The 14,531-nt window shown below is 32.3% G+C and overlaps 1 protein-coding gene across 2 annotated transcripts in view; it reads right to left on the bottom strand.

The window, feature by feature from the left end:
- Positions 1–14,531, bottom strand: part of LOC139098359 (TOX high mobility group box family member 4-A-like) — a 195,883-nt gene that overhangs the window by 146,697 nt on the left and 34,655 nt on the right. The window lies entirely within an intron of this gene.

The raw sequence follows: 14,531 nt of genomic DNA, 5'->3' as shown, positions 1-14,531 counted from the left end.
TAAAAAAATCTATTTGAGGATGATGATAATGTTGATTATGTCTTGATACGATCAGTTGTATAGTATATATGCATATGCATGTCGTGTCGTTTAGTCTCTCCAAATACATATGCACGATAAAGTGCAAGAAAAGGTCGATGGAAGAACAAAGGAAAGAATAAATTACCGTGAAGAATGAGTTTGAGGAGGGAATAATGCTATTGATGCAAACTCTTAATTAGCAAATTACTTCAACAAATAGCTTGTAAATTATCTACAAGGTAGAGATAAAGAAACAGAGAGAAATGAAAAAAGTTGTGTATGATGTTATGGGACGATTAAATGGTGAGAGATAAAGATACATGAATAATTTTTTACAAGTCTGTCATGTTAATGAGGAATTGTTTTTAAAACTTTTTTTTATGTACCTTTGGGATGTTATGTTGGTTATTGATGGACTTTTTGGTGAGTTATTGAGAATTTGAGTTGAATTTTCAAATTTAAAATGAGGATTTATGGAAAAAAATTGGAAATATTATTCGAAACCTGTCCAAAACTCACCTAAATCATTGAATTTTGACTTTTTGTCGTTAATAGCTTGAAGATCAATGCTAATAAATCAGCTAAAGTTCACAATAATCAGTAAATTTAATTAAATACAGACTTTAAAGAATATTTCTCAATTTTTTATACAAAAGTAAATATAAAGGGAGTGAAACTATGAATCATTGAACAAAACGAGTAAAATTTGAATCTTGAAAGTCCGTTAGACTAAAAATGTAGGTTAAGAGCAATTTAATTGCAAATATTAACATAAAATAAGCTACACAAAGGACTAAAATGAATCCAAAAGCTGAATAATACATTTTTAAATAAATTTTCAAAGTCACAATCCAAAACTTCTCATTAAAAACTTTAATTCCTCGACTTTCCTATTAAAATGATATCACCATGGCCAACTTCGACATTCCAATGATGACTCAAGACCTTTAGATTGCCGGAAAAGAAAGTTTTTAGACGTTTCAAAAACGACTCTTTTTTTTGCAATTTTTATCATTGACAGTTATTACTTTTAGACGTTGATTGCAATAAAACTAAGTCATAAAAAGAGAGCTTGCACAAGGCAAGGTGGCGATAATAAAATTTATAAAAATATGAGCGAAAAATATTGAATAGAAAAAAAAAATGGAAATAAAAATTATTATTATTTTCACTGTTATTTATTAGACATTATTAAAATGCAGAATTCCGCCTGAAGGTCGAATATTATGAAAATCACTTGAATGTGTTATGCAAATTTTCTCATGCAGATTTTTTTTTGTTGTTTCACTTTCGAAAAAATTTGTAATTTTTTTTCTATATTTTATTAATCAAAACGTCCACGTGAGATGAATTTTTAATGTATTTTCGAATTTTTGTTTGAATCTTGTAATTTATTGTGGCATTTAAAAGTGTTGTGCTGATTATTTCATTGTTTTAATTTTTCAAATGGGGAATGTCTTCTTACGGCAAGCCCAGTAAATTCCCTAGTGTATGTTGCTCAATGTTAATTTGTGCATATTTTACATATTATTAAGATTGCCATTGTACTACATCCATTGAATATTATCATCTGACGTCATCTAAGTCATATCCGTCAAAAGGTTGCAATTTTTCCCGATTCTCACAATAAAATGCATGCCCTAAAAAGCATTTCCCTACTAACAATTTTATTCATTCATTTATGTCACGTCTGTGACCTAGAAAAAGCACATTAGTTCTGCAAAAATGACTAAGATCAAGAATTTATCATGGATTTCATGCAGGTTGTGAATTAATTCTTGTAAAATTTTTAAATAATATTATTCACATTCATGTCGCAATAGTTTGTGGTGTTGTGAATGTAATAATAAAAATCACGTTATCGAGAGACCCGACCTGCATATAGTATGGTAGTAGAGTGTGTGAAATGTTTGGATTTTAATATATAATGCAGTTTTGGGAAACTTGGACATCACGGCATCCCAAGTGCCGTCCCAAATGTTTGGAAATGCCATGAACCGAATGCAGTGTCCAGGCTTGGTCGAGGCTTCTCGTCAAGGTACGCCTTAAAAAATAAAAGGTTGCCCACCACTGATCCAATGTTTGATATGATTATTGAGGAAGTGGTGCAGTGACGATATTATGACTTCTTCTTATACAAAGAAGCTAGCCTCAATTTTACAGCATTTGAAGTCAGATTGAAGGGACTTTAAATCATTTTAACCTGTTGTGTGAGAAATTCGCGCCCTCAAATTGTGTACATGTCGATATGAATCAGGTTGAGCAATCTTAAACCGTTGCAAAACAAGTTGCTATAATGAAAATGGTATAAGATAATGAGATGCAGCAGTGCATAGTACAGAAGTGGATGTGAACAGTCATAGCGACAGAAATTCGATTGTAAGGTTTTGTATGGAGTCAAGTCGACTTTAGTCAACTTCGAGCTTTGAATTCGGAAGTGACGTATATTTTGAATTCTGCCAAGCAACACAATGTGGCAAACCGCACGTTTTGCCTCAAAATTGAGTCGAAATTAGATTTAATGATGCCTTCAGGCCAACTTTGCGTCTTACTTATAGTACGTCGACAACGATGCCTTACGGTACAAATTGTGGTCTTTGAGCTACAAGCCTTAATTATATCAATCAATTCTTACAAAGTAAAGATTTTTTGGAGCCTTATCATGGGACGAGGTAGACCAAAGAGCTCATTGGATTGCTGTGTGAGCAACGATGCAAAAGTGCTGGGAATTAGGAACTGGCCGAAGTTATCTAAAGACAGATTCAGCTTTCGACAAATTCTAAATGCGGCAATGGGCTCCCGTGCGTCTTTGTCAAGGAAATAAGTAAGTAAGTTACTATCGGAAGCAGGATGAGGATTTGGGTTAGAACTTCCATTGGTTTCAATCAAAAGATCATGATTCATGAAGCCCCAGCCTCCTTACCACTCCTGTATACCTTTTGAAACAAAATCCAGTCTACGACATTGTCTAGCCATCCATCTAGAGAAACTAACCAGTTTTTATCATAATTAACTTGACTAAGCACATGAAATTAACAAATAATTAATTCTTTTAATTACTTCGTTCCATAAAAAATAGCAATAAAAATCCAAAACCTCATCCATTAATTTTAAAATTATGTGCAAAAAATTAATTTCTTTATAAAAAGTAAATTCCCATCACGTAAACATCAAAAAAAGAAATAAATTCTCTACACGACTTTATTTCATCACATAATTTCACATGAAAAAAAAATTAAATCTCTTTAAATTAATTTGTTCGCACACAAATTAAATTTGTTGTTTATTGAATCCATTACCTTTTGACGAGTGAAGAGGCATAAATAAAAGGAAGGAAAAAAAATATAAGAGAGAATTTCATCTCATATGAAATATTTCTTTTGCGATGTAGACGAGATTAAATAGAAATTACATGATAAATAAATATAAATTTCATTTAATTTCTTTTTTTTTTTTAAAAAAAAAAATTCACTTTGTAACGGAATTGCTGTGGAAAAATTTTGGAATTTAATCTGATTTGTCTGGCTGAATTAGACGATTTGACAGACTTAGATGTAGATATTGCAATTTAGATTTCGTGAGTCGAAGTGACTCAGTGGCGGAATGGTTAAGTACTTCGGTACAGAATTGTCGCAATACCAACCCGGTGGTCATGGGTTCGAGACTTAGCAGGAGAAACAGTAAAACTTGTTCTTTTTAGAACGATTTGTAGTGAAAAAGTGGTTCACAGCCTTACATTGTAGGCTACCGACCAAGGCTCCCGCAGATTATATCCTTTATACAAAGATTATTTAAGATTATAAACTGCGGGAGCCTTGCTAACGACAGTATGTCATAAAAAGATTGGTTCTGATCCCACTACAAACTGAAAGAATCTGGGACACGAGTGAAGTTGTTGCAAAATTGTAAGTCGCGAATCGCACTAGCGCAGTTTTGGATCTCGTGACACATCTAGGTCTCGTGACACATCTAGGTATCCAAATCAATTAGTTGACTCTTAGTTATTTACTTCCCTGACCGAACAGTTCAATTTCGATTCCATTGGGCTCCCAAAAATGTCGTCTAAAGTTAGCTCTATCGTTTGCCAATTCACGGTTATTAGTTGACTCTCTAAACCAATTTTTGACTAGAAAATATTTAAACTTGCTATGCTAGCTCTGCGTAACATTCCTCCGAAAATGCGCCTCAGCCATCACCCATTCAACCCCATTCCCCAACCAATTTTGTTTTATCTAATTGCATTTTTGTCGACGGCAACATAAAGATAAGTATCAGCATGCAAATGTCAATAAATAACAACATTTTGTAAATTAGATCAGAAAAAGTGAAAAGAAGAAGAAATGAAAATGTGGAGATGAATAAAAATAAAAATAATTTTCTCTCTTTCATGAAATCGAGTCCACAACTTTATTTATATTTTGCAGCTTTGATATTTATTTAGTAAATTAATATTCCAGTGAGAAATTTTATTTATTTTTATTAAATAAGCGGAAAAAAAGTGAAAGCAACCCAAAGGTTTATAAATTTATTTTCATTTAATTTTCTGTGGTCTACATTTGGTTTGGAAGAATACCAAACAAATGCAAATAAGCGGGTTAGTAACAGCAACAATGATGTTCATCATTATCGACTTGAATTCATGGTCTTTTCCTTTTCCGCGTCATTATGAATTAAAATCACAATCAATTTTAATGACGATGATGGACATCATTGATGCTTGATGAGGTCATTGCATGATTTTTCGTTTTTATTGACACATTGAACTTAAACTTTAACAGGAAAAAAAATGCTTTATTGGATGAAGTATAAAAATGCAAGCAAGGAAGGCATTTTTGGATGGTGGATAAAGCGCATTTTTGTACATTTTTGATCATTTTCTTAAATTTTTTCAGAGATAACTCAAAGTTAAATGCTTTATAAGCAACATGCTTTAGGACGGATCTAAGAGAATGTCAGTTAGATACAAAAAACGGACAATATGATATATATGAATAACTTAGTAAGTAAATGCATTGAAATGCCAAATTGTGGTTTGTGGAACTTAATATTCAAAATGACTATCAATAGAATGTTTTAGCTAATGATTCGAAGTCTTAGGAGACTCTAGAATGTTTGACTGTGTAATTCGCATGCCTCACTCATCATCCCAAGCACGCCGCCACCCATCCAATCAAAGTGAAATTTTAAGCGACATTTCTTTCAAAAAATCGGCTAAAAAATCACATCGAGACCAAAAGGGCCACTCGATTGAAGGATGATAAATTGATTCGTAAATTGTTGTTACTGCACAATGAAGAAAATAGCACTAAATCATCAGACGAGGGGTTGATGAGATTATTATGTCACAATATTTCTTCATTTTATTTGTAACAAAGGCAAAAAGATTTATGCGGAATTGATGATGAAGAATGTGTTTCGATTCATTGGCTGGTTCGGGCATAATTTTTTGTTTTTAGAGAATTTTAAGAATTTCCTTCGGTGAAAGTAAATCGCTTTCTATGACTTGTAAGAGATTAAGTCGGAAAGATTAAGCATTTAGAAAGAGAAATTCTTCGAGTTTTTGCTGATTAATCTCTTAAAAAACATTATTTTTTTTAAAACAAATCTTCGCCATTTAAATTCCAAGAAAATAATTTCAAGCAACATTTTGAATGACATGTCCGTCAGTCTTCAATTTTCAATTTCAAGTCTATCATGTTGTAAATTTTATACAATAACTAAACCAACAAATTAATCTTACATTATTACAATATCACAATTACTTGTAATTATTTTTCTATTTAGGTCGCGAACACGTGCCGTAATAATGAAATATTTTTTTACATCCTTCTCTCACTCTACTCTATATTTCCCTTCCCATTAAATTAATATTATTTTAAGCGTAACTATATTTAAAAGATTTTTATGAAAGAGAAAAAAATGTCGATGATGTAAGCAGTTTGTCAGCTAACTTATTTACTTGATCTTTGGTCTTTTGGGGGATTTAATGTAAGGGAATTCCCAGAACAACTGATTAAGATTATTCGAGTAATGATTGTGATAATGTTGTACTTGATAGTGGAAGTCGTGAATCAGCGGAGTGAGATTGATAGTAGCCAGTCAATCAGAGAATGTGCGGAGACCACGTAACGGAAATAATTGCGTTTTTAGACCCTTGCTTCCCTCCACCGTAATGCTTTGTAACAAAATTGTAAGTGTCTCTTCCTAAGCATTATGTAATTTCTGACTTGTCCCTCAAAATAAGATTACATGAATGGATTCCCATCCCGAACAGCATAAATCGGTTAATCGATCAAAAAACCGACGTCTGAACGACATATCTTCGACCTGCTATCGAATTCAGTTCGAGTTTGGCACAATTTAAGAGTCATGTCGGCCAGCAGTAGAATTTTGGATCAATTAACCGATTCCTTGCCTGCAGAACTCTGACTTGGCCCCGAATCCGGTTTAAATCTAGCTTCATACCAGGACTATGATTGTGGTGTCGGATTTTGGATCGATTAACTGATCTTATGTCGGTATGACTCTGAATTGGTCCCGAATTCGGTGTAAATACAGCACCATGCTAGAGTCGTGCAATTCTAGTGCTAGATTTTGAATCCATTACCCAACTTGTGATATTCAAGCATTGGTTCAACTTCCACAAACTCTTGAAATCAAAATTCAAATCTAGACATCAAGACAATCCCAAAATACTTCAATCTTGATCACTCAAATCCCTTTTACCAAACCCAATTGACTGCGCTTCTTTTTCCTCCTCTCAATAACTCATTACTTAATATTACACTAATAATGCTTCTTTTCTCGTCTAGCTACCATTCATTCACTCATTCATTCATTCATTCCTTCATTTCAATTATAAAATGGCCTTCACCGAATCAAATCAGCACAAAAATGATTAATTGATATTTTACATTACATTTAAATAAATGTTGTTATAATAATCTATGCCTTACTAATTCTTAATTTGAGTGGCAGTAAGAGAGCTTTATATAAAAAACTTATGTATGCGATACTGGTAAATGACTAGAAACTTAATGGATTAAAGATGCAGCAAAAAAATGAAGTTAAGATTCACGGAAGTGCTGAAGATAATTGAAGATGCAATTGATGATGAGAGGAGGGAGAAAATGTATGAAGAAGCATTGATGAAAGTCAAGAAGAGTTAAGAATAATTGTCTGCTATTATTTATTATCATTGTAAATGATTCAGCACTTCGTTAAGGAACGTTTGATGGCATCATATAACGTTGATTATCTTCTTTTGTAATTATGGATGAAGAAGATAATCAGAGATGGGTTTCGTGTGATTTTCATGTTGAGAAATGTGAGTTGTCATTAATTTTGAATTTTGTTGAGCTGGTTATGTTCTGGAATTCTTGGATTAAAATGCACAGTTACTTGAATAATCTGGAGTTCGTCAAAACTGCAAACTAGCAGATAAGAATTGAGTCATTGTCGTTGGACGAATTATAAGGTGTAACAAAAAACTACAGGTCAATACTTTTAAAATGCAAAAATGCAGGCCTACAGATCTAACCTTCCAAAAATCTAATCGACTCCATGTCGACCTAGGGTTTGAGTCAAGCTTATCTGAACTCAACTGTTTCGATTTTAAATTCTCAATTACATCGTTCTAATATTAGACGTCAATACTGAGGAGTAGAGAGAGAATCTGGGTCTGCAGTAAATAACTAGTAAATAACTGAATCTTAGGAAGATTAATGACATTTTCTCTTGAAATTTCCAAAAAAGTTGGCATTGATCATCTTTGTAGTCTAGTTTACTTTATCGCTGGCTATCACTTGCCAACTATAAATACAGTTCAATTGCAATACAGTCTCCTAAAACAGCATCCTTACATCAGTTTTCATTCATGAATATTCAAAAATGACAATATTTAAAAACAACTATGATTGACTATTCAGAATAAAATGCAAAACTTCCCACTACCAAAAAAATTTTTCCCGAACATCTGGAAAAATTTAAACATTTTTATTTTAACTACTTTATATTCATCATCATGTTAATCTATTTCATCACGAATATAAATTGTCAAACAACACTCTTTTTTTTAATATTTCACAGTTAATTCAAATTGAAATGAAATTCGAGAATCTGCGCAGCACAAAAAAAAATAATATCTCGGATCAACAGACATTAAAAATTATTTTAATATTTTTTTTATTCTATTTCTCACCCGTTAAGTTATTAAATTACAATAAATGGGCATAATTTAATAGCACTCAACACGAAATAAAGATTAAATTTTAAAATATATTACCTAGTTGGTCGTCTAAATACTGTCACATAAAAATGAGACTTATCTGATAAAAGTCAAAAGATTTATGCAAAAATGTGCTTTTTTTCACTTTCAATTAGTCTCACTCTATCTTTTTTCTTGCAATATGACATGAAATTATCTACTGCATTAGATGCAAAAAAATATATAATATTTTTACTAAAAGACATGCATACGAAATGTAAGTCTTATGACAGTGGCGTTCGAGTAGTGACAGTCGACCGCTCACGCCGTGTTTATGGGAGATTTAGCTGTGTTTTGATTAAGATAAAAGGTTTTATAACAGTTTTAAAAAAATATTTAATAATTATTAAAGCATTAGTGTGACACTTTTAGAATTACTGGAACTAATTTGTAAGCAAATAGAGTTTATGATGGTCTCTAAGTGTGAATGAACTGTTTTCTGAAGATTAAGATGATTAAATATAATGTGGGCAATCAAAGAAGGATGCAGTTGACAGAGACAGTAACAAATGCGAATTTGTTGGAATTGTTAATTGCCAATTGGAAATAACCAGTCATAGTTAGATTCATTCCTCATCAAGACCATTGTGATTCATGGATTGAAAATTGGATATCGACTAGTAAAGGTTAGAGATGAAACAATTTATTGGCAAGATGTTACGAATTTCTAATTAGTGAATTCAACTAATAAATGGATAAAAGTAAATTGAGTAGGCAAGATGTCATGATTCTCTAATTTAAAGTCCAACTATTGAAGAAAGTAAGTTCATTTCACCCTGAGAATGGACCGGCTAATTAATATTTTTGCTCACTAATGTCTTTGTCTTGGTGATGTCTACGCTTACGGAATAAACAACTTTTTAGAACCGCGAAATCTTACAGCACATCACAAACTCATCACGAATCTACAAAAAATGTAGTTGACCCCAGAGTTGACGAGACTTTCGAAGTCCGGACTCCATAAGTCCAAAAAGTCACCTCAACTAAGGCATCGGCCAAAAAAGTGAAGTCCGAACTCCAAGGGAAAGGCCTAACATTAGAGCTCTGGTTGACACGGTGTGAACATCCTCAAAAAGCGTGATTCGCTTCATCACTAATTACTTCATAAACGTTAACTTCTTGTAAGTTCAATGTTAATTTTCAAGATTAAATACGTCAATAAAATTTATTTATTTCAATACAATTGATAACCTTAAAATGTATTAAAGTGATTTACTCGAAATTCATTTGAACGATCTGACCTTAGCGATAATAGAGCAGCTGTTATCAAAAAATTGGTTTTGAAATATTGTGGAATCATCTAGACTAAGAACTATTAGTTTAATACATGTAAGCCTTCCCTAGTGATTAAATGAAGAATGTTAAGCCATGGATCCTTTAAGTCTTCGTCATGAATGCATTTGTGAATACCAAATGAGGGTCTCTTCGCAAGGGTTGGACACTCCAATGTACATGTACAGTACTGTTCTTATTGATCATTCATGGTCTCTAAGTACAGTGCTGTACAATACTGTACTTTTGGAGTGTCTGACCCTTGCTTCTTCCATGGTTAAGCCGAATAAGAGACTTTCTTCATTTATGTCCCTCAAACTTGCATTCAACTGTCTACTAATTAAATGCCATCAAAAAGATAATCACCGAAAAAAATGCGAATTGCGCTTTAATCCACTTCTACTTCCTCATTCATCATCCACTATCCCACAACTTACTTTTTTTTCACATGGAAAAAATATAAATAAAAAATTAAAAGTACAAAACTAAAAACAAAAAATTTCGTCATCAGCCGATCGTGCCGTTTAGATATAAAAATTCATTCATACATGATGCAGTCGAGTATAGAGCACAAAACTTTAGTTGTATATGAGGAGAGAGAGAGAGAGAGAAAAAAAATTCCACGCTGAGATTTCATGCCATAAAAATGCAATTAAAAAGTGACTGGAAATATTGCAAATTGCACACGCAAATTTCATCACGACGGAAACGCGATTTTAATTGAAAAATAAAAACATAAAAAATGGCAATTCATGATATTTGTTGGATGTTTTGCATTTGAATTAAGTGTAAAAAAAATAAAAGTAAGTGAGAGATTTTTGACTGATTACAATGGATTGGATTTGGCTTGTTAACTTTGCCTGGCTACTTATAGGTGTTATTTAATCTGGTATTTATTGAAATGTTCACGCCATGGAATATGTGCGATTGAGTGATGAGAGAGTGTTGATTACTAGAATTTGAAGTGATGTCGCTGTGAGCATGGATTGTGTGTGTAATTGATATTGGACATGGAGTTTATGAAGATAATCTGGTGAGGTCTTGGATGAAGTTTGATGACAGAAGATGGAATGACGAGGACATGTGACAGGGATAGCTCGTTTGAAGCAATTCTTTTCTATTTAACACTCGATCCGGACCAAATTCGAAATTTTATCAACTTTCCAGTTTCATTGACTATTGATTTAGCTTAATTTCAATTTATTTAGCAAGCCTTCGTAGATTAGTCTTCAAAGTGACATATCTGTTCGAAACCCTACTTCTACAATTCATCTCGAATAGCACAAATCGATCTTAAAATTGGCCCCAGGCCAGCATGATCCAAACTTGGTGTCAGATACGATTAAAATCAGACCGGCGTGATTCTGGAATGGTGTTGGATTTTGGATCGATCCCTTACAGTCAAAGAGCATGCTTTCTTGATCTAGAAAAGCCACTACGATACCTAAAAGCGGGGTTGCCTGTTAGGGCAACAATTGTGCTTCTTGGTTCCGGTTTTAAAGATAGAAGAAAACTATTCGGTAGTCTTAACATGAGTTGGATTCGAACTCACATCCTCTCAATTACATGTCAAGTGATCCTACTTATTTAGCTATCGAGAGCTGTTAAGGAGTATGACACAATGCTTATTTAAACCTTTCTCTCTATTCAGTGCTTATTACAGCTCCTATCATTGTATTAGATCAATTTAGCAAATCCAACAATAAAGGCAATTGTTCTTTCAGATGGAAGAATCATGTTTCAGAAATGATTAATCCTGAGAAGCTCAATTAGGGTCATCCAAGTCATCCAACACTAAGATTTTCACAATACCAAGCATAAAGTCTCTTTCTAATGTTAATCCATTCAAACCTTCCTCCAACTTTCCTCAACCACATTTCCAAGAACTCATTTCAAGTATAACCAGTAGCAACAAAATACCAAAACAACACAGCTATGTGATAAATATTAAGCAATTACCGTTTATTCCATCAAAAAAAATTATTCCCAGAATTCCATCAATTAATTAAAAATACCAGCAAATCAAAACTTTATTTTCCCCTTTTAAATTTAAGATAACAACCCGCCTATTGAAATTCCATTGAAACCGTTAATTACAAATTAAATTTATCAATTTTTGTGTTGTCATTTTTGTGCTTCTTATTTTTTTTTATTAAATTTCATTCAAAATGAAAAGAATTAGAAAAGAAAACAAATTTTATTTTCAACAATTAAGCTTCATTATGCTTTATTTTATAGTCAAGCAAATATTTTCTATCTAAAGCACAATGAACGATGATGATGACGACAAAGAAGATTGAAAAAAAAGAAATGAAGGAATTCCAAAAAAAAGCGAACGCGTTTTTCAACCCAAGAATATTCAACATGCTGTCGTGCTAAATTATAATCCAAGAAAAAATACCCAAAAAAATTGTACAAATTAATTTTTAATTAGAAATAAATTTGTTCATCTTTTCTTCTATTTTACAGCCTGCGTCTTTGTTTGTTAATTATTTTCTATTCTTCTCATAAATATAAAGGAATTCTCTGATATGAAACTTCTTATTTTTTATTTATTTTCATCACTTCTTTCATTCTATCCACTCTTTTTGTTGTTGTTGTTATCTTCTTAAATTCTTCAAAAAAATATATTTATTTTTAATTATTTTTCTTTCCTTCGTTTTCCTTTAATTTCTTCTTTATTTAGTTATTTTTTTTGCCTTGCTTTGCTTTTTCATTCTTTAACTCACTCAAATACAGACGGCATGTACAGAACATAATATAGTTCCCAGTTCTGTTTATTGAATCAAGATTAGGATTCAAATATCGACTCTGATTTTTTTTGCTTCTTATTCGGATTTTTATTTTTTCTATGGATAAAAAAGGGGGTAGAGCACTTAGTGGAATATGAAATTAAACAGATTTTTGATATTAAGTGAGGTTAAGTGCATTTGTTTTTTTAAAGTTTTGTCTCTCAATCTTCGAGTTTTTTAGCTTTGACAAAGACTCCAAGTCTATGTGTTCCATGCAAGTTCTATGCTAAGTTTGATTAACTAGCAGAAGCCCGAGTGCACAAAACTACGTTAAATTTAGCTAAAAGCAAAATAATGAGTAGTTTGCAGATGATCAATAGTCAATGAACGAATTAAGTGCCTTGCTAGCGGAATCAGTAACGTGTTCAACTCAAATTTAGGATGGCAACTCAAAAATCGTTGGTTCGAATCCAACTAATTCCAAATTTGTTCTTTTTCAGAATTTCAGATAATTTAAATGCTTGATAAAACAGATCAAGTCTAAATTGGAGCTTTGGACAACGTCTGGATTAAGAAACCAGACAGGAATTTGTAGTATTTCGAAACGATAGACAATGAGCGGAGAACTGCTTTTTTACCTAATGATTACAATATTGATAGAATCGGACCTTCATGTCTAAATATGACTGAAATGAGAGCCTAGTTATAGATGTCAAAAATTTTCGGTTGAAATTTGAACTTCCTGATAAAACTCGAGACCGAGATCAAGAATTCCTAGACTGAGAAATCTTGGTCTCGGCATCTAAAACCCTTAGATTGAACCCAGTTCGTAGAATAAATGAAACTTATCTATAAGTTTGCAAAATTAGACTATTTGCCAATTAAAGCTCAATGACCTCTCACATAATTTGCCTAAAATCACTAAAAACTTTCAATCCCCTTTCATCGACTGACATACAATTTATGGTTCTTAATTCTGTCAACTTTAAAATAACAACATTTTGCACTCGTTCCAACAAAATGATTGAAAAGAAATTTACGATCATGTATGGTATGTGACGCGCTTATGAGTTCATTGCTGTACCATATTTAATTCATTATTCTTCTGTTTCCCTTAAAAGAGGTTGAATCGTTAGCAACAAAGAGCTACCTTCTTTTTTTGTGGTCACAGTGTCAAGATGATGATGAAGTAGTGAGAAAGAAATGGAAGACGCTTTACTGCTGATTTGAATTCAATGGATGCAAAGTGAAGATATTATAATTTGCTGCAGGCATTATTGATGGATTTGCATTGTGAATGGAAAAGAAAAGAGATTTTCTATATTTAGATTGATGGCACTTGAAGGTTATTTGTGGTTTCTTAGCTTGTTAAAAGGCATTTTAAGTGACATTTTTAAGTCATCGATGTCTGTCATATTAGCTTAAACAAATGTTATTTTTAGAAAACAATTGTTAAATTAATTTCCTGTTTTATGTCGATATTGTGTACTCAAGTGAATTTAAATATTGATGGAAATAGTAAATATGAGTTGATAAAGTTCTTATTTGAGTATTAAAAATACATAAAGATGCTTTAAATTTGTAATTGTCGGCTCTTTTTAGTCAATGATCTGTTTTGATGTCTAATTTACAGATGAGGCAGCAATAGACAGTGATAAAGCTAGCTTTAGTCGCTATCAAAGTTAGGCAATGCACAACAATCTACCTGTACAGCCATCAAAGTCAAAAGTAAGTAAAGCAAGTCAATACATTTGATACATCCAATCTTAAGTCACCTTATTGTTCAATAAATGTGAAAATAGAAACCCTAGCATTTGTTCAAACTTTTTAAAATTCTTTGATCAACACATTTTTATAGCTCTTCAATATTGATTGATGTCAACATTTACTCAATTTCCAATTATATTGATGTACATATCAAGTACATATGCAGCAAAAAGCCTTTCAATTTTACATCAAAAAAAATCTCCTTTCTATACAAAACCCGAGTGATATAAGTGAACTAGGCTTTGATTCGGACATGATGTTTCAAACATGAATATATTTCTTCGTACCAAATAGAAGCCGCTTCAACCGCACGAAGCTAAATGAGGTTGCTCAAAAGCTGTTTTTTAATAGCAAATGGTTGAAATATAGAGCTGTCTCCAGATATTTTCAAAACGCGGCAATTGGCCGTCGTGCGCCCCAGCTAAGGAAATAAGTCAGTAAATGGTTGCTACACTGACGCGGCTTAAGTTTTG

Source organism: Chironomus tepperi, unplaced genomic scaffold (assembly GCF_022539635.2).
Source record: "Chironomus tepperi strain 1889 unplaced genomic scaffold, CSIRO-AGI_Ctep_v1 contig_445, whole genome shotgun sequence".
Lineage (NCBI taxonomy): Eukaryota > Metazoa > Arthropoda > Insecta > Diptera > Chironomidae > Chironomus > Chironomus tepperi.
The sequence above is the reverse complement of the archived record's forward strand: the minus strand, read 5'-3'. Positions and strand labels throughout refer to the sequence as shown.